Source organism: Molothrus aeneus, chromosome Z (assembly GCF_037042795.1).
Source record: "Molothrus aeneus isolate 106 chromosome Z, BPBGC_Maene_1.0, whole genome shotgun sequence".
Taxonomy (NCBI): Eukaryota; Metazoa; Chordata; class Aves; order Passeriformes; family Icteridae; genus Molothrus; species Molothrus aeneus.
The window spans coordinates 36716499-36735890 of NC_089680.1; positions in this window are offsets into that span (position 1 = coordinate 36716499).

Below are 19392 nucleotides of genomic sequence, written 5' to 3' on the forward strand. Positions count from 1 at the left end.
TTCAGTAGGATAGCTTTTTTTATTTGTTTTATCATCACAATTTTCCCAGATATGTTAGTGGACTTATACAGTGCTTTTGTCCTCATAGTAGCCTGATCCTGCCAACTCTGTCTTACTACAAGAAGTGGTCCCAGGGATACCAGCTGGGGCCACCAACACTAGGATTTACAGGACCAGAGCCTGTAAAAAGAGTAATGAATTGTCATCAGTACAAAAGCACCTCTTTTGCTATTCTAATCGATTTTGTTCCTCTGAAACACGGTTTTTCACACTGCTTTTTTCTGGGAGCTATAGACTGCTAAATCAGAACAGACAAATACAATGTATGAAATACTTGTTCTGGTGCAAAAATTATTAGTGTAATATTTCCAACTTATGACTCCCAGTAACTTTTAATCTGGGTAGATATCTAGTTAAAGCATTTGCTAATCTGAGGTGTACAACACAAAAATGATGATTAGTGTTATTTTTTCATGTCTTTGTTGCTAGAAGAGCCAGGCCAGTCTTGTCTTTTTATATTATTGTGTAAAAGAGCAGTGCATCATCAGAGTTGTAGTTTTCTCCATATTATTTCAGTCTCAGATCTTTTCATCCTTTATCCAGTTTGTGCTAAGGGAATCCTACTTTTCAGTTTGATTGGTACTGAAAGCTTCCATAACTTGGAAAGCTAAAGGGAGGTAGGAGTTCATCTTTGTCATTTTTCAGTCTTGATGTTTGGTCACATGGAAGATGTGATTTTATTTCCTCCATTTTACTCCTCATTAGAATTGTAGTTTTGCATGTAGAAGATAGGAAATGGTTGCCTACGGAGGCTAACAGACTCCTACGTTGCAAAATTCTGTTAAAATTACAATATCAAGATAATTTCTTAACAAAAGGTGATAGCAGCAGCCATTATTTTCCCATTGGATTTTTTTGTAGCAAATTTGCAGATATGAATGCAGGTACTTCTAAATTACCAGAAATCTAGAATAAAAGCCCATTTTAAACTAATTGGCTAATAGTTCAACTTTTAAATAAATTTTGCATTCTTCTATATCCAGGTCATAATTTTCTTTACCATTAGCCCTTACAGGGCCTTAGCACAGAAGATGCAGAAGGAATAAAAGAATGAAGATAACTCCTGGGGTTTTTTGTGTTACGAGGGTTTTATTTTAATTCCTTTTTTTTTTTTTTTCATTATTTCTTGCTGAACTGATCCATCTAAAAGTCCTTTCAGCCCCCAAAGAGTGCCTGGAACCTCAGTAGTGGAAAAGCAATATAAATTCCAGAATAACCAGTAGGACCTGGAAGGTTTTGTTTCTGCACTAATTGAAAGTAAATAAACATAAAACCATATTGTGGATATACACCTGTACATGTGGACAATCAAATCATAGAAAATGATACCATTTCTTAGAGTTGGGGATATAATGCACTGTACAATCTTTTTTTTCCTCTTTTGCCAAAGTGTGTTTTAGCATTGTACACTGCTTTAAAACAATACAATTTACAAGTGGCTTTATGTGTTGTGAATATTTTTGCCATAAAAAATGCAGTGAGTAGATATTGAGTGGGAGGAAAAAAGAAAAATCACCTTGTTTATAAAAGTACACTTTAGCTTGCAAGTTGCTGTACTCAGTAATGCTGTATTTAAATTCTTAAATTGTTTGGTGTCATTAAAAAAGGATAATGAAAGAATATAGATAGAACAAATAGCATTCAGAAGTTTTAAAACTTGAATGAAATGGATTTTATAGAAAGCTTTGACAGTTCTTTTCAAATGCGTTATTTATTTTTTGTGCCATGCATTTTTCTCACCAAATGACCTTACCTGTAATACAGTCTTGTTTGTCTCTGTTTACAACCATGTATTTATTGTAATGTACATACTGTAATGTTAATTGTAAATTATCAGTTCTTATTATAACATCATCCTTGTCAGGGTGGTGTTGCTGTATCTGGAAACTCTTGGTGAGAGAATGACTATTGTGTATACATATTCCTTGTACATTTCTTCTCCTGTAATATATTCGGTGTCACCATGGAGCTCATTTATGGAAGATTCAAGAAAAGTATAAAATACATAAAGATATATCGATTAAAAAAGCTGCAGGTCTTTGGTCCCAGGGCTGTGCCTTAACTTTAAAAAATATTTTCTTGTTTAGCTGCATTTGAAAGTAAGGTAGCCTTGGGGCTGGGGCTGGGCATTTCTACATATTTTTAGTTGCGAACCGATGGGGGATACTCTTACAAGCTAATATGTGTAATACTAAAATAAATTTTCATTCTTGACCCTGCTGGAAGTTCAAGCTTTTGCAGACTTCTGGTAATGTAATTATATTGTCTCTGAATATCTTTTTACAGCCTGTAATTGGGGATTATTGCAGCCATTTTTTGTTCCTAAAAAAGATAAATAATTGATGCTGCATTTCAGTGCTGAAATGCACTGAAACAGCTTTGGAAAGCATCTCTAATAAACATTTGATTTTAATACATAATGGGAAGTGGAATGATCAGAATTAAGAGGGTATAACTCATACACTTTTACAATTGTCTGTAATGTCTCTTCTTTAGTAGCACAAATGATCACTGTATAAGCAGAATCCATAGTAGGATATACAACTTCAGCCTTGGAAATGCTTTCCAATATTAGTGTTACAAGTAGCCAAAGTTTATTTTATATAGGTGTAGCTAAAGCTTTGTGCAGGTGTGTGTAGCATAGTGCACTAGCTCTACAGAAGAGCAGCAAACTGTTAGATGTTTCAAAAACACTACTATTAGGTTTGCAGGTTGGACTGAGCAACTCTTGCTGTTTGACTTGCCACATTACTCCAGATAACTCAGAGCTGGTATCATTGAATTTGCCAGAGTGAGGTAAAAACCTCTTCTCCATTCCAGTGATGCCCAGCCCTTGTAATTTGCGACTTATTCATGAAAGGAGAGGTTCTTTTCCAAGAAGAACCAGAATCTCCTTTTAGACACAAACTGTAGATTTTAGCAGCCCTGGCCCAAAGGAATTTGAATGCTTTTGTTTTATATGGTCTAAAAGGGACACTACAACAACAGAAATCCTGAACAATTTCTTGTTACTGTTTTAATTCGGTATTTTCTTTGGGGATGTCTTGAGAGTGGCAACTTGTGTGAACATTGCACATGGCTATTCTTTCACTGGTTTCTTAGCCTCTCTTACAGCCTATGGTTAGTACTGTACATCGATACCTTCATATGAAATTTTATATGCAATGGAAATAAAAGCATGTGTTGATTCTGCCTAGTTACTGCATTTGATTTTTTTTTTAATTTGCTTTTTTTTAAATGCATCCCATAGTTTTGACAGCTTAAGAGAAAACACATTTCCAGAATAATTTGATTACAATATTTTGTCAGAATAGTGTTTCACATAGATAAAACAAAATAAATATGAACAAATGAGAAAAGTCAATCAAATATGGTATTTTTTAGGAAGCCTGGAGCGGTGGCCGGTAGAAAGTGAAACGCCCAGGCTAGCAAGTGTCCAGCCCACCTCCAGCCAATAGGGCACTTCCCCAACACGAAGCCGGGGCCGTGTGCCCAAGGCGATGACAGGCCTTGCGGACGTTGGCCACTGTAAGACTCCAAGGTCGCAGGACGGAAGGAAGAGGCGACTCTCAGTCTCTTCGGGGTAGGAGGTTTTATTGGTAGGGGACGTGGAGGGTAGGAGCAGGGGAGGAAGAAGAAACCGAGAGCCCCGAGGCGGGGAAAGCCTCAGGTTTTAAAGGGAATGGGAGGGGTGAGGAACAACGAATCAGAGAGGGGAAGGGAAAGATACATTGGAAACTGATATAACCAGGGAACCAATAGAAAACCGTTGTGGGTGGGACCCTGGCTCCTAACCCAATCACCCGACACCCTAGCCAGAAGCTTCTGGAAAAAGAGGCAGGGGTGCCAAGTGACAGGCAGGCAGCCAGGGGAGGGGAACAAGAAAGATACATTTCATAACCAAGACAACTGGGGAGGGGTTTTGGGATTGACATAAACTGGAAACTGGGCAGGACCTTCTAAGAGAACAATGGGGGGGACTGAACAAACATAAAAACGAACCACAACATCTCCCCCTTTTTTGTTTAAAAAAAAAGAACGGCAGGAACAAACACAGTTCAAACTGAAATTTCAGCCTGCTCCGCGTCGCTGGAAGCCGAGCCGGAATCTTCAGAGTCGGAGTCCTCTGATGACGCGGAGTCTTCTCTTTCCCCTGAGCCTTCCGCTTGGCTGACGTTGGGGACGTTGGTGGTCTTAGATATGAGTCTTTTTACGAGTCCCCAGACCACGGAGCAAGCGATCAAAACAATAAACAAAACTAAAAGGGTGGAAAGTACAGACTTAAGGATGGACCCAGCCCAACTTGACAGACCCCACCCCTGGAAGAGGTCCCCCAGGCAGTCAGACGTTTGTTGTTTTATCTGGTGGACAAGGCCATGCATCTTGTCTATGGCCACCCTCGCGTCCTCGGCCTGAGATGACAAATTGAGGCAGCAGAGGCCCTCGAACTCCTCACAGCGGTGGTGGTGTAACAAAAGCAGGAAATCGATTGCTGCGCGATTTTGGAGTGTCGCCTCCCTTGTTGTTTCCTCGTCTGTGAGGAGGTCCGATAGCATCGCTGACGTTAAATTTGCTTGCTTGGCCACCCAACATTCTAGGCGGGCCAATTTGCCTAGAGATTTTGCCACAGACACCCAAGGTAAAAACAGGGTGAGGGCTACTGTTTTTGGTTTCGACCAATGTTCAATTTGGGAGTCACAATCCGGGTCGAGATCTTTAAGATCTCTTTTGGGACGGGACGAATTCGGTTGTGCTCTTCTTAGCTTCCAATCACGGATTTGGGTTATGTTGGGGGTAAGCAGCGACAGCCGCCCGAAAGTACAGGTACCTCCGACCAGGCGAGCGGGGATGCCTGCCCAAGCTCGGTCTCTGCAAATGAAAAAGATCCCTCGGGGCAGGGACAGTGGTTGGCTGCCCAGGGTGGAGGCAAGTGGTATCCGGATGGTCATTTGACACCACTGGGCAGCTTGATACTCGGGCCCCGAGGGTTTGGTCCGTGAGTATCTATCGTCCCCAGGACGAGGGGCAAACTTAAACAGAATACAAATAGAAGCGTTGGCGGAGCCGAGCAAATCAAGCTCTGGAGGTTCGGAACTCAAAGGGGCCAGCCCTCTGAGCCTGTCCCTCCAGGCGTTCTGCGCATTGACTGTTAGAGGAGGGGTCTTGGACAAGAGGGAGGTGAAGGCAGTATCGAAAGGGGAGGGAAATTCATTAAGGGAGAGAGGGATCCCCACAAGACAAGACGACATTGAGTCCTCTGCTGAGCCCATGTCCAAACAGATATGTTCCTGGCCGAGGGCACTCGCGAGGGTGCGCCAGATGTTGGCCTTGGGCTGGGGGACAATCCACGGGCCCGCCGGTGGTATCAGGGTCCCGATGAGGACTGCTGTCAAGAGGGCTGAGATGTTGGCATGGTCCATTGGGGGAAAACTGAAAACAAACAGAGAAACAAACTTAAGAAACAACTCTGAGTCAGGTCCTGCCCGGGGCAGGGAGAGGGTTAAGCTAAGGGTGGCTCTATCCCAAGGGCCTTCTGCCGCCGCCGCCAGCATGCCTCCGCGACCTGGTCCACGTCTTCTGTTTTTGAAGCCTTCCCAGGGCGGAAGGGCTTGACCCACTTGGCCGGGATCCATCTCGGACCTGAGGGGGTGGACACGCAAGCGTATCCCCCTCCCCAGGTCACGAGATCGAAAGGCCCTTCCGTTTTCCAGGTCTCCGGATCCTTAATCAGGACAGGAGGCCTGGCCCTGGGCTGCAGCTGCTCTGTGTCTCCTGAAATGTCGCACGATAGGCGGATTGAGATTTTCGAAGGAACAGTTTAAGAAATTGATGGTAAAAAGTGCCTTCGCGAGACGGATATGGGGGGACTCCACCTTCACGGCCACTCGTTGTTGTTCTAGGACTCTTTTTAGGCTCTGGTGAGTCCTTTCCACCACGGCTTGGCCTGTCGGGGAATAGGGGATGCCGGTCTTATGTTCTATTCCCCATTGTTGCAGGAAGCTTTGCAGCTCCCTGGACTTGTATGCTGGGCCATTGTCAGTTTTTAGGACCTTGGGGATGCCCAGGACAGCGAATGCTTGAAGCAGATGCTTCTCATAGTCCACTGCCCTTTCCCCTGTGTGGGCAGAGGCGTAAACTGCGCCGGACAAAGTGTCCACTGAAACGTGAACGTATTGCAAATGGCCAAAGGACGGAATGTGGGTCACATCCATCTGCCACACCTCGCAACTAGATAGGCCTCGGGGGTTAGCTCCCAAAGGTATTGTCGGGAGCTGGTGGGACTGGCATTGAGGACATGTAGCCACGATCGCCTTGGCCTGTTCGCGTGTCAGATGGAATTGCCGAACAAGGCCAGGGGCGTTCTGGTGGAACCGCTGGTGGCTGATCTTTGCCTGACCAAACAGATCAGGGAGTGGGGCAGCTTGAACAGGAGCGGCAAGGGCATCGGCACGCCTGTTGCCCTCCGCAATAAACCCAGGCAAATTGGTGTGCGACCTGACGTGCATCACATAGAAGGGTTGCTCTCAGTGGGAGACTAAATTTACAAGCTTTGAGAGCAAGTTGAACAAAGGAATGTTTGACACCTCCTGTAGAATTGCATTTTCGGCTCTGGACACTACACCTGCTACGTAAGCCGAATCGGTAACAAGATTGAATGGTTCAGAGAACTTCTCAAAGGCTCTGACGACTGCGTCTAACTCGGCAACTTGAGGCGAGCCTTCTACCTCGGTAACATCTGCCTCCCACCGCCGAGTCTGAGGATCCTTCCAAGTCATCACTGACTTGTGGGATGCTCCAGACGCGTCTGTGAAAACTGTCAAAGCCTTTAGAGGGGTTCTGCTCTGAACCGATTTAGTTGACAATGTAAATTCCTGATTAAATAATTTGTGGGCCGGCCGATCTACTGCAATTTGACCGGTGTAGCTGTCCAGAGCAAACTGAAGCATTTCATTTGTTTCAAGGAGGTGATCAAGCATTTTTCTTTTTAGATGGCCCGAATCGAATTTCAATGGAATGTGAATACAGTCAAAGTCAACACCTGCCAACTCTCTGATCCGTGATCTGGCCTTTCGGATCAGTTCTGCCACCAGCTCAGCGGGCTGTGTCATCCTTTTGGACCTATGGTGGCTGAGGAACACCCACTCTATTATCAAGAGGGGATCCCCCGAGCCCCGGTCCTTGCCTTTATTGGTATCATCCCACTGGAAAATCACCCCATGGAGGTGTGGCAGCTTACCCAATACAATGAACTTGAATGGCAGACCCGGGTGATATCTGTGGGCCTGCCTGGCCGAGATGGAATTTTGGATTTTCTCCAGCGCTGCCTGGGCCTCCGGGGTAAGGGACCTTGGAGAACTCAGCTCCTCTCCCCCTTTTAATAAATTGAAAAAGGGGGCTAGGTCTTCTGTTGGGATGCCTAGCCAAGGCTTTACCCAGTTCAATGACTCACACAGCTGGTGGACATCCGCTGGTTTTTGATATTTGTTTTAATAGCCAATTTCTGCGGCACAATGGTCCGCTTAGTTATTTCAAGGCCCAGGTACTTCCAGGGTGGCATCCGTTGAATTTTGTCCTGCTGAAGCTCGAACCCTGCAACAATCAATGCATCGATTGTCAGGCTAAGCGCATGGGTAAGTAGGTCGCTAGTCGGAGCACACACCAGGATATCGTCCATATAATGATAAATGATTGTGTCTTTGGTGGCTGCACGTACTGGGGACAGCAAGGAAGCGACATACCATTGGCAGATCACTGGGCTGTTCTTCATGCCTTGTGGGAGGACCCACCAATGGTAGCGCTTCCTTGGGGCTTCACGGTTGATGGCAGGAACAGTGAAGGCAAAACGCTGCGCATCGTCCGGGTGTAAGGGAATTTGGAAAAAGCAATCCTTTATATCGATGACGGCCAAATTCCAGTCTTGGGGGAGCATTGTTGGGGACGGCATCCCTGGTTGGAGAGGCCCCATATCTTCGATGATGTTATTAATTTGGCGGAGGTCGTGAAGGAGCCGCCACTTGTCTTTGTTGGGCTTTTTGATGACAAACACTGGGGAGTTCCATTCGGACATGGTCTCCACCAGGTTGCCCTTAAGTAACTGCTCCTTAACGAGCTCATTGAGCGCCGCCAATTTTTGTTTGTTGAGCGGCCACTGCACTACCTGTACTGGTTTGTCTGATCTCCAATTCAGCTTCCAGGTAGGGCACTCATCAGTGACCGCTGCCCGAAAAACCTGAGGAGCCACTGGGAGGTCATTCGGGCTCCCCACTGGGCCAGGAGGTCTCTCCCCCACAGGGGTTCCGTGTAGTCCAAAACGAATGGGCACACTGAAGCCAATTGCCCATCCGGCCCCGTAATTTGTACGACGCTCTTAGATTGTTTAGCCAATTGCAAACCCCCGACACCTCGAACGTGACCTGGTGCGTTTTGCAATTCCCAATGTGACGGCCATTCCCGAGAAGGAATGATCGTCACATCCGCCCCTGTGTCCAACAAGCCTTTAAGAGGCTTGCCCTCTCCCCCCTTCGAAATATGGCATGCGATATGAGGCCTCTCCCGCCCCAGGACTTGGGCCCAGGCCACTGTTGGATTTTGGTTGCCGGATGGAAGGGTCCCTGGGGTCCAAGTCATTTCGGGAACAGGGATTGCTTGCGCAATCACCTGTCCCTTGGGCAGGAAAGTGGGGGGTTGGACACAGTGCAGCCCCACGGCGAACTGTCCCGGGTCAGATGGCAGGAGACCCGGGATTATGTTCACCTCCATTGGTGTGTGTTTGGTGTCTCCGACAACAACGTACTTACACCTTATCCGCCCCCAGTTTCCTGGGCACTCCGGGCTGACTGACATGAGTTGAAAATCGGAGTTCTTCAGATGAAGAGGCTCCGTCAGCTGCAGCCTGAAGGGTTCAAAGACAGAAAAGGTGGTTAGGACAGGTTTAGATTGGAGACGTGCAATGTGAGTCGAGTCCGGTAGAAGTAAGTCAAATCTGGCAGACGGCGGTCCCTGAGATCTCCCCTCTCTGCTAGCTGTCGATTGCCCCGCCTTATTTTTGTCATGGCGCAGGGGGGAACTGCGCTCGGATGTTAGTTTTTTGCCTCGGTTTTTCCCAGGAGTCCCTGCCCCTTCTTGAATTCATAAAATTCCCGCCGGAGCAGGCAATCGGGCATCCAGTGCCCGAGCCTTCCGCACAGGTGACAAGGTGACTTGGCGGCGGAAGGGCCGGGAGCAGGCGAGAGGCAGGTGGCTCCGGAGAAGGCGTCTTCAGGTGTTTCTTCCGCAGCGCTGACTTGGGGCGGCGGCTGTTTCTTCTTCTCTCCCTCTCTAGGTGGCACAATCAGGACCTTCCGGGCGCAGACCTCGAGCATATTGTGCAGCGAGGGGGACGGGTGCACCGGGAGGCTGAGGATGGCGTCCCTACACGCGGCGTTTGCGTTCGTGGACGCCACCTCCTTTAGGATATGTTCCCAGGCGACCTCGTCCGCCACTTGCTGCTCGATAGCCTTTCGTAGGCGCTCGACAAAGTCGAGGAAGGACTCTTCAGCGCCCTGGAAGATCCTAGAAAAAGAGAGGAGAGGGGCCGCCCCCGGCAGCGCCAGGAACGCCTTCTCGGCCGCCCGCGCTGACTCCCGGAGCGCCTCCTGGGGAATGGCACTCCCCTGCGAATGCCCGTCTGCCCAGTTCCCAGTCCCAAGGAGTTGGTCTACAGCCAGGACATTGCCTGTTAGGTCCAACCCCGCATGGGGCTGTCCCCACAGGCCTGGGAGAGCCTCTGTCACTCCGCTCTTCCAGGCCGCCTCCCACATAGCCCGCTCGGTGGGATTGAGCAGGCATGTGAAGAGGCGCCGGATATCATAGGGGGTGACATCAGCCTTGATGAGTGACGCCTGCAACACTCCCCGGAAGTATTCACTGTCCCGACCATAGTCCTTCTGCGCTTTGCACAGCTCCTTTATTTGCGAATGATGGAGCGGGACCCACTGACGACGCACCCCACCATCCCCCTCAGGGTGGTAAACGACCGGGGCTGCTGATGGTATTGCAGCAGACCCCGGTCCCCGGCTCCCGACCCCCCCCCCCCCCCCCCCGGACCCCGAAGCGTGGGAACCAGAAGGAGGAGCGTGGGAACCAGAAGAGAGGGAGGTAGGGGCGTGGCTGGGAATTTGGGCAGGGAGGTCCGATGTTGAGGGACCCTCCCAGGAGGTGGAGTCAAGGGGCGGAACACGATGATCGGCAGGGGGAGGAGCGATGGGAGGTGGTCTGGGAGTGACCAAAGGAGGAGCCACGGTGGGAAACAGGGGAGGAGAAATGGGTGGGCAAATAGGAGGAGAAATGGGAGGAACCATTAAAGAGGAGGAGTCCGGAAAGGAGGGGGGACCAGAAGGGAAAATGGGTCAAGGGGAGGGAAATTGGGAGTGGCCGAGTGGCAGGAAGGGGTTGGAACTTGGGAAAAAAGGATTCTGGGGAGAAGGAGGGGGTTTTCCTGCCACTTCGGCCATGCGGTCGCCTCCATGTTGGACTCCCTGGGAGCCATTTTGAGTAACTGGAGGCAACCGGGGATAAACTTGGGATTTTATAACTGGGGATTTAGAACTTGGGGACTTAGAAACTGGGGATTTAGGGACGGGACTCTTAGGGCGGGGGGACCGAGGATTCTGAAGGGGGCCAGGGGACGGCTGGACACCCTGCGCCGGGCTGGAAGAGCGAGCTGCACCCTTCAGAATCCCGGTTTTATGTTTGGAATGACGGGACAGGGATTTAGGAGTAGGGGTAGGGGTAGACGAACTGGGGTATGAACTAAAACTAACTGATGGTTTTTCTGAGCTCCCTCTCGCCTTCAAAATAGTCCTAATTTGTGAAACCCAAAAAACTAACGGAGAAAGCGAGGCATCCCCTGATCTAACCAAGTCCGAGAGCTTCTTATTTTCTCTCCGCCAAAAGGCAGGATCCTTAATTAAATCAGGGGAGACTTCGGGGAACTCAGAAAAGAGCCATCGAACTAACCTTTTAATTTCCTTTTTATCAAATGAACAACCCCCCCCCCAACAAGGATTCCCGCAACTTGGTAGTAAAGCCCCTTCTGAGCTGCCGAAAGCGAAAGCTTCGCACCCATCGCTTAAGGTGTTAAAAGTGGAAGCTGCAGTAAAGCCCCCCCCGTTCCAGTAAACGCGAAAGAAAAAGTGGAAATAAGGGTGCCCACCCCCGGCCCCTGTCTAGAGAAAAAGAAGGGTGGTGGCAAAACACCAATAGGGGGGGAAGCGACAGGGAGAGTAGCAGAATACTCACAAGACCGGAGGCGACGAACGAAAAACTGGAAAAAGGAGGGTCCTGCGACAAGACGACTCTCGGGTGCAGAGAGCTACCGTCCGGGGTCCCCAGGGAGCGCTACCTCTCCAACGTGGTCTGCTCAACCTCGGGGTAGTTCCGCGGCCAAATGGGACTATTGAAGTCCCGTCCGTGGGGTCCTTGCGCTGGCGTCGAAGCTCTACTGATGATGGTGCAATCAGGAGCTAATCCAGAGAGGGGGCCCCATGCTGGGCACCAGAACTGGAGCGGTGGCTGGTAGAAAGTGAAACGCCCAGGCTAGCAAGTGTCCAGCCCACCTCCAGCCAATAGGGCACTTCCCCAACACGAAGCCGGGGCCGTGTGCCCAAGGCGATGACAGGCCTTGCGGACGTTGGCCGCTGTAAGACTCCAAGGTCGCAGGATGGAAGGAAGAGGCGACTCTCAGTCTCTTCGGGGTAGGAGGTTTTATTGGTAGGGGATGTGGAGGGTAGGAGCAGGGGAGGAAGAAGAAACCGAGAGCCCCGAGGCGAGGAAAGCCTCAGGTTTTAAAGGGAATGGGAGGGGTGAGGGACAACGAATCAGAGAGGGGAAGGGAAAGATACATTGGAAACTGATATAACCAGGGAACCAATAGAAAACCGTTGTGGGTGGGACCCTGGCTCCTAACCCAATCACCCGACACCCTAGCCAGAAGCTTCTGGAAAAAGAGGCAGGGGTGCCAAGTGACAGGCAGGCAGCCAGGGGAGGGGAACAAGAAAGATACATTTCATAACCAAGACAACTGGGGAGGGGTTTTGGGATTGACATAAACTGGAAACTGGGCAGGACCTTCTAAGAGAACAATGGGGGGGACTGAACAAACATAAAAGCGAACCACAACAGAAGCCTAATCCACAAAGGTGTGACTTATGATAGAAAGGTATAAGTCTTTCAGTTTTCAGAAAATTTTACCACTGGCTTCAATGGCTTTACAGAAACTACATGTCTAGAGTTTTTTAGAGGAGCAATATGCTGCATTACCACAAAGAAACATAACCAAACCAAACATACTAAAAAAAAAGAAAATGTACCACAGTTAGACATTGTCACAATCTTTGTTCCAAATGGATGTTAAAAAATAATTGCTCTTAAAAACAGAATTCATAAATTATAGTGTTTTCTTGAGGAAGAAATATGGACTTAGTGTGAGTCCAAATCTTAAAGTGGTTTTCAGGCACTTTTTAGGTGCCTGGCTTTCAGGATCAGTATGACATTTTGTGGCATTCTTTGCTTAACTGAAAATAGTTCATGGTTGAATTAAAAAAACAAATCTATGTTCATTTTTTCATTTAAGTCTCTTAGGTCCTTCTTTGGGTCTAGGGATTTGTTTGCAAGGAGAATGAATTCTTAGGACTCCCTTTTCATTCACACCTTTGTGTCAGAAAATACTGATAAGTTCTGTGTGGGGAAGATGAAGGATGCTGCAGTGGGTGGATAAATTAGATTATGTCTGTCACTCCTGCCAGGCTCCTTCTTGCTTGTTTCCAGCAGCCCTAATAAGAAAATGGCTTGCATACATCATGGCTATTATTATAAGGAAGAAGGAGTCCCAAATTATTGTTGACAGTACGAAAACCTTTTCAGTAAGCAGATCAGGTACCACAGCAGTGCACAAGCCTGAAGCTGGCAGCAGTAGCTCATGGCTTCCTTCCTACATCCTCTGACATTACTTTGTCAGTCTCTGCGCATGGAAATAATGAATCAGAATAGAGAAGTTTCAGAGCAAAACCAAAATGTATCCCCTGTTCCAGTGCAGACAGCTGTTGCTGTAGCAGTTGAATGTATTTACGAACAAATGACTCTTCTATTTCCTAATGAGACAAATAGTCTGAATAGCTGCAGCTTTGTTTGCTTAATCTCTCTGCATTGTGGAAAATGAAAGTCACAGCTACCAGCACACGTAGTGTTTACTGGAATGATCAGTCCAATTTCTCTCCAGCTGTGATTAATTTTGCTTAGGTTTTTCCAGGAAAAAAAAAAAGAGAAAAAGTTCAAAGATGTTATAAAAGCCTTAGTTAGTTCAATTTAGTTTAGTCTGAAGAATAAAGAAAATCTCTAGCTTCCTCCTGTCAAACTGGTTGAGAAATCTGCAAAAGGTAGTAAAGGGGGATAGGAAGTCCAAACGGAAATCAGAGTGACAAATTGGGAGCAAAATCTGAGCATCTCATCAAAGACATCCCATAGCTTGAATATGGACATTAGGGGAACTGTGTTTGAGTTTGATTTTTGTCTCAGTTCCTTGGGTACAAAGGTGTATTTTTTTGCCTTTTTGCAGAGCAAATATTTTGAGTTCTTTGAAGTTACTGGTAAAAACTGTTTACCTAGTTAAGATGTATATATAAAAATCTAAAAATTGTTCAATACAATACAGAGTTAATCTCAGCTTTAAAGACTAAAAATGTGGGATGACTGTCTCAGATAAACAAGCCCTGAGCATGGGAGATATCACACCTGAGTAAACAGCCCTTTGTGAAAGCAGAAGGGAGAAGACATAGGACTCCAGATAGCGTTAATTAAGTCGTGCTGATGAGCTGGGAAGACAGCAAATACTGGGATCAGAAACTCATCAATCATGTTACCGCCAGTCCTACCCCCATCCTTCTCTAACACCCATTGAGTTCAGATGCCTACAATATCAGCATTTCTATTACACAGCAGAGACCATTTTTTGTTTATCTGAAGGAGTCTGAAAAACAAAATAGAGGTTTTGCAGCATGTAGTAGTCAAACTACAGAGGCATACTTTGTACATGTGCTGGACTTGGCTGGCAGCAAATGCCTGTAAGCCATCATTGCATGGGGCTAGTCAGAGACAGCTAAAGTTAGCTTAAAGTCCTCAGAATCTTCTGAGAATCCAGAAAACTAATAGCCAAATCTCTTAAGAGCATAACTTAAATTCATGATTTTACCATGTGCTGGTTTTATCAGGGGTAGAGTTAGTTGTCTTCACAGGGGCTGTGCTTTGGATTTGTGCTGAACACAGGGATGACAGTACAGAGATGTTTTTGTTATTCCTGAGCAGAGCTCACACAGAGCCAAGGCCTTTTCTGCTTCTCCTGCTGCCATGGGGGTCTGGGAGGGGACTGGGGGTGCCTGGGGGGCTGAGAGGAGACACAGCCAGGACAGGTGACCCCAGCTGGCCAAAGGGACATTTCAGACCATGTGGCATCATGCTCACTATATTAAGTGGGGGAAGAAGGAGGAAGGGAGGACATTTGGAGTGAGAAGTTTGTCTTCCCAAGTCACCATTATGTGCGATTAGGCCTTGCTCTCCTGGAGATGGCTGAACTCCTGCCTGACCATGGCAAGCAGTGAAATGACTCCTTGTTTTGCTTTGCTTGCATGCACAGCTTTTGCTTTCCCTATTAAACTGTCTGTACGTCAGCCCGTGAGTTCTCCAGCTTCTACCTTTCTGGTTCCCTCCCAGCCTCATTTGTGGGGAAGCAGCTTGTAGAGTTTTGTTGATGGCTGGGGTTAAACCAAGGCAAGATCTCATTGAAACCTATCAAAAGTGGTCTGTCTGGGGTTGCCTTGAAGTATGAAAGAGTATGAAACCCAGGGAAAGACACAAGTGAGGAGAGAGAATGAGGAAATGTTTTGAGAAAATGTTTTAAGGAATTGTGTAGGGGAAAAAGGGATACAGCCTCCAGCTGTGTCCTCTGAAGTTCTCCTGTGCAGTAGGCATACAGGCCTTCACACTGAGAAGCAGTGGACAGTTTGGTGAAGTGAGGAAAGCAAGAAAAAATCCCTCACTCAAGGAGTGGCTCAACCACAACCACTGCTGCTCTAGGGAAGATTGAGGAGCAACAAGTCACAACCAAAACCCGTTGCTGTAAGCTGTGTTTGTTACACACTGCTATTCTGGGCTGCACAGTTGCTCCTTGCCCGTGTAGCGGCGCAGCCAGGGTCACGGCTCAGTGCTCATTGCTCAGTGCAGCATGCAGGCTGCCATGCCAGCTGCTCTGAAGTCATCAGAGAGCTGGATATCCCTGAAAACTGCCTGTGCCCTGAGGCTGAAATGCATCCCAAAACTCTCACAGGTGCTGTCAAGTGCAACTGCTCCAGAGAGAAACCTGCTGTGCTCCTGTGGGTTGCCATGGAGTATCACTGCCCCCTCACTTGGGGCCAGCTGGCAGTAGCTGGCACACTCTGTAAATGTCAAAGGCCTTTAAATCTTGTTTTCCCAAATGGGAGTAGGGTGCTACATCATTTGGAGCCTCTGATCTGCAACGCTCAAGAGCACAGCAAAGTCAGGGCAGATGTTACACAGATAGTGTCCCCAGCAGGGGCACAGGACACAGGCTGTCTCCCAGCACCCTCCTCAGTCAGTAATTAGTAATAATGAACACCATTAATATTCAATTTATTCATTATTCTGTCCAAGCTGAAAAAACCTTCAGCAGCATGACTTCTAACTGAACTAGTAATGGTTTGGTGTCTTTTCCCTGCAGGTAAGTAAAATAATTCTCAAGTTCATGGTTCATTAAAAATGTTTAATATCATTGTACATTTTTTCCTCACCAGAATTCCCTCCATAAATATTAATACCTTCTGGTGCTTCTCCCAGGCCTGCTGCTGTCTGGAGAGATTAGTGGGGACTCCCTTTAAAAATATGCTGTTGCAGAACTATTCAGCCTTTGTGTCTGAGTAAGTTGGCAACAAGCCTCAGACCCTCTGGTCTGCCAGGTTTGCTGTTCCAGTGCTCCACCAGCCAGGAGGAGTGGGAGCTCTCGGCACTGTTTCCTTGTGGGATGCCTGCAACAGCAATCCTGGAGCTCCTCTGCTGCCCATCAGCTTGCAAAAGGCTTTAGGTTGGAGAAACTGTGTGTAGTGGTGCAGGATTTTTCTCTGACAGTTTTAATGTGCTGCAGAATCCTCAGGGCTTTGTGCTTGGAGAGTGGTGGAAATCATAACCAAGAACAATGGCCCTGTTTCATGGGGATGAGGGGGGTGTGTGGCACAGCAGCCAGGGTGATGTTTTGGGATGCTGGTACTTTTGTTTCCCACAGCCAACCTAAAAACTTGGAGGGTCTTTTTTAGATAAATTTGAACAATTTTCTGATGCATTTTTGCAGAGTCCTGCAGCTCTTCTCGTAGTTGCAGCTCTCCCTGGCATCACTAATGGTGTTTATTCCCCAGGGGAGCAGACATTAGCATTTGGCTCTTTTTAGCATTAACTGTCCTCATGGTGGTGACCAAACTTTCCTCTGCTGCCCAGGATTTAGGAGCAATGGAGATGAAATCCCAATTACACTCTCCCCACCCTTTCAGGAGCTACCCAGCAGCAGGCAGTGCATTCCCACTTCTTTCCGGGGACACGAGGTGCCCCCACAGGGACCCTCGATGCAGAGGTGCTGCTGGCTGTGCCACAACCCTGGCCTGCACATCCTGCTGCTGTGCTGCTGCCATGGCACTCCAGAGGAGCAGCTTAGCCAGTCACTGGCCAATGCAATGGGATTTTTGTGCTCATGGTGGGAGGAAAATGCTGCTTTGGGCACATGCTAATCTCTACACATTCATTTCAGTACAGAACAGCATGCCATTGTGAAAAATAGATCAGAAAGCCCTTTGAAATAGACTTCCTATCCAAAACCCCATGTTGCATTTCCAGGTATCGCTCTTGGACTGTTTTGTATGTGGCTTGATGGTGTCATATGGAGACCACTCTGCCTCTGATAAATTGAAATTTCCTCTAGCTGGATAGAGCTTTGTACCTGATTTAGAAAGAAAAAGGGAGGGAATGGGGATTTAATTTTGGGCCGCAGGAAATCCAGCAAATCTGAAAGCATTAGCAAGGGCAGCTATGAATCATTCCTTTCTTCTTTGTGCTACTTCAGATGAACTGCTCTTATGTTCAGCTTCATTAATAATTAATACAGTGGGGAAGCGGGGCTCAGGCGCATTATCTTCTGTCACAGCCAAAGGGCATGTCTGCAGATCCACACAGCTGCTCTTGCACCAGGGCTCTGGGAAGGACTGCTCCATGTGTAAGAGAAGTGAAAATCTGTGCTGCTTGCTGTAGCTAATAGTGGTAGATGACAAAAGGTGAAGGCACCATACAAGGTAAAGTGAAGGTGACATGAAGGTTCTCCGGGAAGAGAAAACAAACTCACAATAGGGAACACAACCTTGACATCTGCAGCATGGCTGGCATAGCAGCATAATCATGCTTCTGAGAGGAGAGGGAAACATGAGGTTTATGAGAATCTCTTAAATAACAGCTAAAAATCCTGATTTTTTTCATGAGGCACATTGCAGCAGAGTAAGGACTGCCTGGGTCTTGGTACCCTGCAGCCTCCTGAGCCCACTCTGCAAAGGTACCTGGTTCTGCTGCTTGCCTGGTCCCAAACTCCCACCCAGATATCTCTCAGGACTGGCTGATTCAGGGAAGTACACAAGAGAATAATCCTGGCTGAGGAATTATGTTACAGTGAGTGTGTGAGCACAGAGGGAAAAGGTGGATAAAGGGATGCTACCTTTAGGGTAGCAGTAAAGCTGCACATTCAGCATTCATTGAGAGACAGAGGCCACAGCTTACTTACAGGGTGAGGGAGAAACCTTCTGCTGTCACACTTCTGGTGCAAGGAAGAAAGGAGTCCTTGGAGGAATGCCTACAGTTTAGCTTATGTGAGGTAAGTCAGGCCTTGGAAAACATCTGTGGTGAACACTAGCATGGCAGATTAGGATCCTATTTCAGTCCCTCTACAACTTATTTTATCATCTCTTCTCACCAACAAAAACTAGCAACTTCCTCCAATACTGAGGGAAATTAATGCCTGATTACTTTGAGCAATTATCCATGTCAAGATGGTGGGTTGGTTGTTTGACATCTGTTAAAAAGCTTTAGTTTGGTAGAAGTGATGCATGTCTGCAAGTTAGTGCTTTCTGAAAAACTTCTACAGTACAGAAATCACTAATACTTAAATGAGCTTTTGAAACTAGTTCCTTAGGGAAGATTATTGTATTTCTAATCTATGCTTGGTATGAAAAAGCATATAGATTCATATGCACTCAGATACCCAGACAGAGATGGATATAGATGATAGATAGATAGATAGATAGATAGATAGATAGATAGATAGATAGATAGATAGATAGATGGATGGATGGATGGATGATATAGATATAGATGATATAGCTATAGATATAGATGATAGACTAGATATAGCTATAGATACTGGTTGAAAAGAGGAAATTCTGTGTGAATGTATGGATGAATATGCTTCTCTAGTGCAGCAGTTGTGCTCTGGAAAAAGAGAGAGCCCTCCATAGCCAATTAGTGGGTGTGCCCTAGAGCAGTTACTGGGAGTGAGCCTCTCCTCAGACTGCCTATAAAAAAGGACATCCCTTGCAAAAAACGTCAGCAAGAGGGAACCTGTGAATGTTTATTGACAGATGCAACACAGGTCCTGCAGCTCTGACTGACCTGACCTTTGACAGGAGCAGAGGCTGCAGGGCGAGCTGTGCGCTGATGCGGCTGGTCCCACAGCTCCAGCTCGGCTGCACGGGGCTGGGGGATCAGCGCAGTCCTGAGGCACCACCCCCCCTGCTCTGGATATAAGCAGCAAAGTGCTCATGGCTTAGAAGTAAGACTTAATACAGTTGTGTAGCTGAGCACACTTTGTAACAAGCACACACACTCACAGAGGCACGTAGGAGCACAGGTGTTACTGCATTACATATGAGGAGCAAAGCTCAGACATTGCTTAAGATGGCTCACACTAACAGAGCCATGGGGAAATCATGAAACAGAGTGAACTCTGCCTGCACTTTAAAGCTTGTCATATACTCCATATTGGGGCAGAGAAGAAAGTCTCAAGGATCAAACAGGTAGTGGCATTTTAATTATTAAAATTTACTTTAAATTTGACACTCAGTTAGAAAAATAAGAAAAGTTCACACTGCTGTTGGCTCAGGCTTCACCCTAGCTGCAGAAAAAGCAAGATGATGAAGTGGTCAGAGAGTCTGGCTGTGTCGGCTGGAGTGGGTGATAAATTACTGCCCACTCTTTTAA